The 8,364-nt window shown below is 33.3% G+C and overlaps 1 pseudogene; it reads left to right on the top strand.

Moving 5' to 3' along the window:
- Nucleotides 1-6,302: 6,302 nt before the first annotated feature.
- LOC127552729 (uncharacterized) lies at nt 6,303-6,465 on the top strand (annotated as a pseudogene).
- The last annotated feature ends 1,899 nt before the right edge of the window (nt 6,466-8,364 follow it).

Here is an 8,364-nt window from a genome sequence, read left to right as displayed (position 1 = left end):
GTATTCTGATTTCAAATTCAGCATCCTTCTATTTGACTTATAGCAGAAGGCTGCAGAAATCAATATTCATTCATCCAGGACTTTATTATTATTATTATTTTAAATTCTGTGGATTTTTTATTCTGTCCATTTGTAGCTAAGAGCCAGAGTAGCACAGGGGATAGAGTGCCTTGCCTAGAGTCAGGAAGACTCATCTTCCAGGATTCAAATCTAGCCTCAGAAACTTACTAGCTGTGTGATCCTGGATAAATCATTTAACCCTAACTTAGTTCCTCATCTGTAAAATGAGCTGGGAAAGAAAATGGCAAACCACTTCAATGTCTTTGCCAAGAAATCTCCAAATATGGACACAAAGAGTCAGACACAATTGAAATGATTTAACAATACTTGTAGTTACAGACTCAATATATGCTTTGAGCACTTAAGACTTATTTGATAGGTAGAAAATATCATGAAACATCCTGCTGACCTATTGCCAGGTATATGAGAACATGGATATATTTCAGAACAAGTTTTAGTCTTATTCCCTCTTCTTAGTCTGTGAACTAGTTCAGATCAAATCTTCATTGAGCTACTTCTTCCTGATTTACCAAGATAATTACAGCTGTGTAGAAATCACCTGGGAAACTAGTAACATACTACTCTTATGTGATTCCCTGTGGGATTAATTTGTGATGTAGCTTTCTGAGATTGTACATGCATAGGTGCTTATACAAAGTGGAGTAGGAGAAGGATGGTAATGATGATGTAATCAGAATCCAACCACAGTAAAAGCAAGAACATTTTGTAGGTATATTAAATTTTACTGCAGAGCCAAACCATGTATACTTTAGAAAATGCTAGGAGTACACTGTTATTGATTGGATAGAATTACTGGGTGCTCCCAGATGTGTGGGTGACATCCATTTCTTAATTTCATAATGTTATCTATATCTGACATACGATTATACTACTACAATTCTCCTTAATGCAGCCTGTAAAAACACATTGATTTTATAGCTCCCCAAACCGATTACATTAATATCTGTGCATAATTAGTTTACACATTACTAAATTACTGACAGATTAAAAGTGAAATAGTGCAGTTCATACTCAGCCGCATAACTGCCAGAAAGGAAATTAATATGGATTCAAATGGTCCTCAGAGACTTACGTTGAAATAGCAGAAATCTATAAAGACTGCTTGCATTAGGAAATTTCTATCACCAACATGTTTGTGGTTGATGCTTTCCTAAGTTGTTAATACAGGCAAAATGAAGGGCAGGAAATGATATGTGAGTGATGCTTTGGCTCTTACCAGTTCAAGAATGTGTTTATTAAAAAGCAAATTCTTAATTATGATATTAAAAGAAAGTACAATGAAAGGAGAGGCTAAACTTTAAAGTTACAAATTAAACTACCTTTAGGTTCTAGGAACTAATGTTTTGAATAGTCTTATTTTTTCACATTATTCTCAAATAGGAATTGGAGGGAAGGAGCAATCTATATTTTACACTCTCTTTCTCCAGATCCCCTACCCATCCCCACCAGACACATATATATTGAATTTGTCTCTGGAGTCTTATTTACATTTGCTTCTCCTTAAGTGGCTGGCTATACGTATATGTGTTTGTATGTATCAGTTTGCCACATAAACTTGCTCATGGTGGAAATGTTTCTCTGCCCCCTCCCCCTGCCCCCCTACCAAAAAAAAAAAAAAACCTCTCACCTTTTACTTGGGGTTAATGTTTCCCAAATTCCCAAAACTATGAAATCTTATGTAGTTTGTGCCTAAGAAAACATCTCCTCAACAACACATTGCTGTTGATCAATGGTCAGAAGACGTAGATTCCATCAAAAAGATCAAAAAATGACAAGGTATCCCAAAACTCTCCAGATCTAGTAGAGCCACATGTTCTGGTGAGAGAGTAGAAAAATTATTTTTTCTTTTTTATTTTATCTGAACCTTGCTTCAATCCTAACACCTTGCTAATAATACAAGATTGAGTCATTTTCCCTAAAATCCTATTAGCCAATTAAGACATTGTTGCTGAAGATGTTGTTGTAGTAGTAAAAACAATAATAATAATAATAATTGGGAAATCAGTGAGATAAAGCAGCTTGATGCAGTGGCTTGAGTGACAGATTTGGACTTGCAGCCAAATATCATTTACTAAATGTGTGACTTAGAACCAGCTAAGTCACCTCTCTACAATTCAGTTTCTTCAAATGGCAAATGATGGAGTTGAATATATAACTACTGAGTTCACTTAAAGCTCTAAACCTATGATCCTATACAAAAGAATATAAAACTTGGAAGACACAAAGAAGTTTCCTATAGCCCAAAATTACAGCATCTAATATTTTTATATAAACATATGTGTGTACATATAGATATACATAAATATGCATATATGTGAAATGAAAGTTACTCCAATATATACTGACTAGGTGACTGTTAAGTTACATAACCTCTAGGTGTTCTGAAATTCTCTATACATAAGTTATAGAAAAGCTGCCAATTTATATTACTAGAAAGAATTTTTTCATTAAAGAATTCCCTACATTAATGAAATCATAGGTCTAGACACTATGCCTATTTACATACACACACACAGATAGAACTACTTCACATATGTTTGTTATTTTGAAATAGGTATAGCTAAATATATATATCTTGTGTATACATATGTGTACTATGCATACATGTGTATATATTTTGTGTGTTTATGTGTATGTATATGTGTGTATTCCAAATTACTATTAGAGTCTGTCCGTCCTCTCAAAAGTTCAAATTTTTTTTCATGTTGTATTGCTATATTTCTTCTCCCTGGTTAAGAAACACACTTCATGATTATTGCTTTCCTTTATACCACTTTTAATAAAAACATTAATATGTAGAGTTTCTACTTGAGAAACAAATATTTTGACTTTAAATATGTAAGATAAAAGTTATTACTATTTATTTAATGATTATCTGTTCCATGTATATAAAGTTCAAAAATTAATGTATAAGATGTTTAAAATGAATATCTACATTATATTTATGTGTTAAATTTTCAATTTTTAAAAATATTGCTTTCCCATAATTTGTAGTTTAGGAACTACATAAAGGAAGATAACTGTTTCTGTACCATGATTTGGGAACTACTGTTATAAACCAGAAGCTAATGTCACATGGTTTCCAGATGTTTCTTATAAGAAAAATAGTTATATTATAAATATCTCAAGTTATACATATCAAATAAGTATGGGAAACAATATTCCCATAACCCATATCACTCTATTTTCCCCATGAAGTGGTTAATGGGCTCTGACTGGTTAAAGAAATATTTATCTTCAAGGATGTTCAGAATTGTCTCACCTGGATGTGGTTGCCATGGAAACTAATTTCCCCTTATTTATATTTTCTACCCCCAAATTACTATTACTAATAATTTTGGCAGTTATTAAAAAATACAAGAAGTAGACCATGTGAACCCAGGCAAGAAATGAAAAAATGGAATCAAGAAGGAATGTTAAATGGAAAAAGAAACTGATGTGCCATCAAAATGATTTCCATTAACCCATGGGATTGCTCTTCTTTCAAATAAGTGTCTCTGTATTAGTATAGATCAGAAAAGATGAGTAATTAGAGAATTACTAAAGAGAAGATTATCATATCTGCACCATATATTTCAATTCAATTCAATTCGACTAACATTAAGCATATACTAAGTACAAAGCACTGTTCTAGGTATTGGGGATACAGAGGCAACGTGAAAATTGATCCTGTCTTCAAAGAGCTTACATTTTGAGAAACAGTATACGCGCATTTTAAATTAAATAATGATAGAAACAGAGATAGAAAAAAGAAAGGGACAAAGAGACAGAGATAAAAGCACAATACTGAATAGTAGATAACATCTTTTATTAGTATTTTTCCTTTCTCCCTCCAGTGAACTCTTATGAAAATCATAGTGTGATAGTATTTTACTAGATTACCCCATAGCTGTCTTTGAATTCATACCTTAATCATTCCCTTATCCTTATCTCACCTCTACCTTCTTCAACACAGCTGAAGGCATGTCAATAATTCAGTTCCTTTTCTGACAGAATTAAGAGCAGCATAGTTTGTTAGTGTCATTGTATTCTGCCCTACTTGGAATACTATGTTCAATTCCAAGTCATGGTTTAAGGCCATCAACAACTTGGAGAAGAGGTCAGCTAGAAAAGAAATGGTCCTTAATTTAATTTTCTACAAAGATCATTTGAGAAATTGAGTATGTTTAACCTGTAGAAGGGAAGACTCAGGATTAGTCTTTTTCTATGTATCCTTAAAAGACAGAACCAGGATCAGTGGGTTCACAATGCAAAGAAATTGTCAGGAAATTTCTTAACAACCTAAGCTGTTCCAAATTGGGATAGAAATGGGATGTCTACATAAGAGATGTGTTCCCTCATCTTGGATGTTTTCAAGGAAGAGGTTAATGAGCACTCTCTGTATTTGATACAGTGGGGCTTCTTTATATATGAAGACTGGAATTCTTCATTCTAGGTTCTATTACTTATCATTTGGACTTCTTTGCTCTATTATGACTTAGCAGCTTCCTCAACTTAGAATATTACTTCACTTTTGTGACCCCATTCTCTGATTGGTCAACTCTTCTCAAGACCTTCATTAAAAAGAAGTTGGGGAGAGAAGAGGGACAGGTCAATACATTAAGAACAGCATTGTTTTCAGGAATAGGGAGTTGTTTATGTCATTGTGCTTTGCCCTCATTATATCCTATCTACAGTATTATGTTATGTCATATGCCATGGTATATGAAGGACATTGACTAACTAGAGAGGAGTGCAACCAGATTGATAGGGGAAATAGTGGAGAAAGAAGGCTAAATGGAGATGTATACCTTTAAACAAGGATATCCTTTTCCCCTCCTCCTCCTTTCAAGTTCTTTGGAGGCGTTGACTTTTCCCATTATGATATAAAATCCTTAAGGTTAAGGACTATCATTCTTTTTGCTTGTATTTATATTTTCAAACACAAGATAGACACTTAAAATACTTGTTAATAAATTCTTATTAACCTGACTTGACTTGATGAGTCTTGAGTCATCTTGAATTCTGTGATTCTGTTTTAGGGAAAAAAGGAGAGATGCACACAAATGTAGACATTTAATTAGGAGAGTTTTCAGCTAGAGGAATCAGGAAAGGATTTATAGAAAGGGCAGAAAAAGAGGGAGGGAAAATATTGAGTGAGAGGGAGGGCATGCAGGAAAAAGAGAGAAGAGAGAGAGAGACAGAGAAAAGAGAGAGATAAAGACAGAGACAGAGACAGAGACAGACAGAGAGAGAGAGAGAGAGAGAGAGAGAGAGAGAGAGAACACACACAGAGAGAGACAAAAACACAGAGAGACACAGAGACAGAAACAGAGATAGAGACAGAGAGAGACACAGAGACAGACCCACACAATGATTCGGACAGTGACAGAGAGACAGAGATAGACAGAGAAAGGTGAAAATGTTTCTGAGATGGGATCTGCAAACAAATAAGGGGGATAAGACATCTTTTAAAATCAATAAAAATAATTGATCAATTGGCAAGCATTTAAGTATTTACTGTGTATCAGACACTGTGCTCAGCAAAGAAAATATGAAGATAAAAAAGAATAATTAGAATATGATAACTGCATGTGCTTATCATATTCTAGCAGCACTGCAACATGCTCTGAGGTGTGGTGATGATCGTGATGGGGAGTATGGGATGAATAGACAGATTTGTCTTTTTAGACAAAATTTTAAATTCTTGACATCTTACCACCTTTTAATATGTCTCATTCTTTTTCCTTTCAGCAGAATATCAAGGGGTAAATTTTTGGTTAATTGAATTGGGTTTTTAATCATAGTTTTCTTGTTTCATTGTTAAGAAATAAAAACAACTAATGCTTCACAAAGGTTTTTAGTGATGATGATTATTAGGAGGATTATTTAAACATCTCAACCTCTTGTTATCCTCCCCACAATCCAAAGAGCATTTTTACTGTGGGAGTAGTATTGACATCATTACACAGTTTGGGTGGCATTATACACACACACACACACACACACACAAATATATGTACACATTATATATGCATCTAAAATATGTAAATTTATATATATCATTATCTATTTGTATGTACACCAAATAAAGATAAATAATTACATATGAAAAAGTTTCTTTCAATCAAAAATAATATTACTGATTTATACAGTACTCTAAAGTTTACTAACCACTTACTAAGGAATACTTTTCTTGACCAAATAGATAGATAATAATAATAGTCATCATTACATACACTAGCTTGGTGCAGTGGCAGTATCATAGCCAATGAGGTTTACCTGAGGTGTGATCATAGTTAATTGAAATATCATTACATATCTAGACAAGTATTTTCCTGATACCTTCCCATGAGGTAAGAAAAAAGCAATAGGTATGTGAAATATTTAAAAGTCTTGCAAAGATCACATGGCTCACCAGTAGCAAAGAGGGGCTTAAACTCAGATCTTCTTTTCAAGTCCAATGCCTTTTGTGCTGAAGTATGTCTCTAAATTGGTAAATAAAAACACTTCTCTGTTGGTGTATGCTGACCTATATTAATCTTTCTTATATCTGTGTTGTGATCCAGAAGAGGGTAAATGTTAAAATTAAAATATCAAAGATTTGTGAATCAAAATAAAGACAGGAAAGTAAAAGAGAGCTGTATTTGGAGTCGGAGGATATGAGATCAAAATTTGCCTCTTTCACACTCTGCTAATGAAACTTAGGTAAATGATTTGTTAATCCTCTCTAGACCTTTGTTTATCTACAAAATAAGTGAGTTGGTTACTCTAATATCCTCTTAGTTTTAAGTTCATTTTAATAAGACTGTGAAGTTTGATGAATTAAAAAAAAAATCAAACTTTTGCTAAATACAGCACAGTATTAGCAAACAAGTACCTGGAGAACTTTGTTTTAATGAAGGAACCATCCACTCATGCTGTTTTCTTTTGTTTTTGTTATGCTCCAAAGAGCAAATGTTTGGTATTTAGAGATTGTTCTTTCTTCTGACTTGAAAAGATGGATATCAATGATTTCACTATTGCTTTGAAAACTAATCTTCCAAGGCTAGGGAAGGAATAGTTCTAAAAACTCAAATTAAAGTGCCCTTCCTCCTTTTTCAAGATTTTATTATTTCTGCTGTTACTTAAGAATGGTGAGAAAGTTTTATGGCCCTGTGGAAGAATGATGTAGATTTTCTTCACAACTATCAAAAGTAGTTCATTTGTTTAAATCGTTACATGATAGTTCTATAATTGGGTGGGAGGGAGAGTAAACATTGCTTTGAATTAAGGGGGGGTCTCTCTTAGACTAATGTAGACATGGCATTAGTGATGTCATCATAACCCACAATCAAGTCCATTAGGGGAAATTACCAGCCCAACATTTAGTGTGCAAATTCAGTTTTAAAACCCTCCTTTTGAAATATTCACTATAGAGTTTATTATCTTAAAAGTGCATATTCATTTTAGGGTCTCTAAATTAGTTTTTAGCCAACCAACTTGCCTTTTAATCATGTATATGGTTATGCCTTATTGTGCCTTTTAACCATTTAACCCATAAGCCTATATGCTTAGGACATGCCTAAGAAAAAAACAAACAAGACTGCTCTTAGTCATTTTGATGCTAAAGCCCTGAAATCATTTGTAGGTGACTTTTGGCCTAAAGAGTAAAGGTCTGAGTCATAACTAATCCTATTTGTATTTCAGACAAGAAATACTGAGCATAATGTAAAAAATACTCTGAAGAGGTTTCCCAGAATTTAAAGGGAAGTGAGTTAGAGAGACAACATAAAAAGGTGAAACTAGAACCAAGAGCAGCTAACCAAGGTGCAGCTTCTAAGGGGGAAAAGCTGATTATATATAGTAGCTTCCAATTTTAACTAAATATTCTTCCTAACTATATGCTCAGTTCCATTATTTCTAAGCTGTTGAAGGATGTCAAGATTAAATTTTATGTAAATTCAAAACTCAGGTGGCAACTCCTTCATCATCACACCTTAGTTAAATTCTAATGATGGTATTAGGTCTATCATCATGGTACCATTTTTAATAGAATAATAGTTAGCAATAACAGCTAATATTTATATTGTGCTTACCATGTGCCACATACATGGCTAAGCACTTTACAATTATTACCTTATTTGATTCTCAAAACAATTCTGAGATGTAAATGCTGTTATTATCCTCATTTTATAGATGAGAAAACTGAGGCAAACAGAATTAAGTGATTTGCCCAGACCACAAAGCTAGTAAGTATGAGACTAAATTTGAACTCGTGTCTTTCAGACACAGCACTTTATTATTTTTATTTTTTTTTAGCAC

Source organism: Antechinus flavipes, chromosome 2 (assembly GCF_016432865.1).
Source record: "Antechinus flavipes isolate AdamAnt ecotype Samford, QLD, Australia chromosome 2, AdamAnt_v2, whole genome shotgun sequence".
Taxonomy (NCBI): Eukaryota; Metazoa; Chordata; class Mammalia; order Dasyuromorphia; family Dasyuridae; genus Antechinus; species Antechinus flavipes.
Note: the sequence above shows the minus strand (reverse complement) of the source record. Positions and strands in the feature narration are given on the sequence as shown.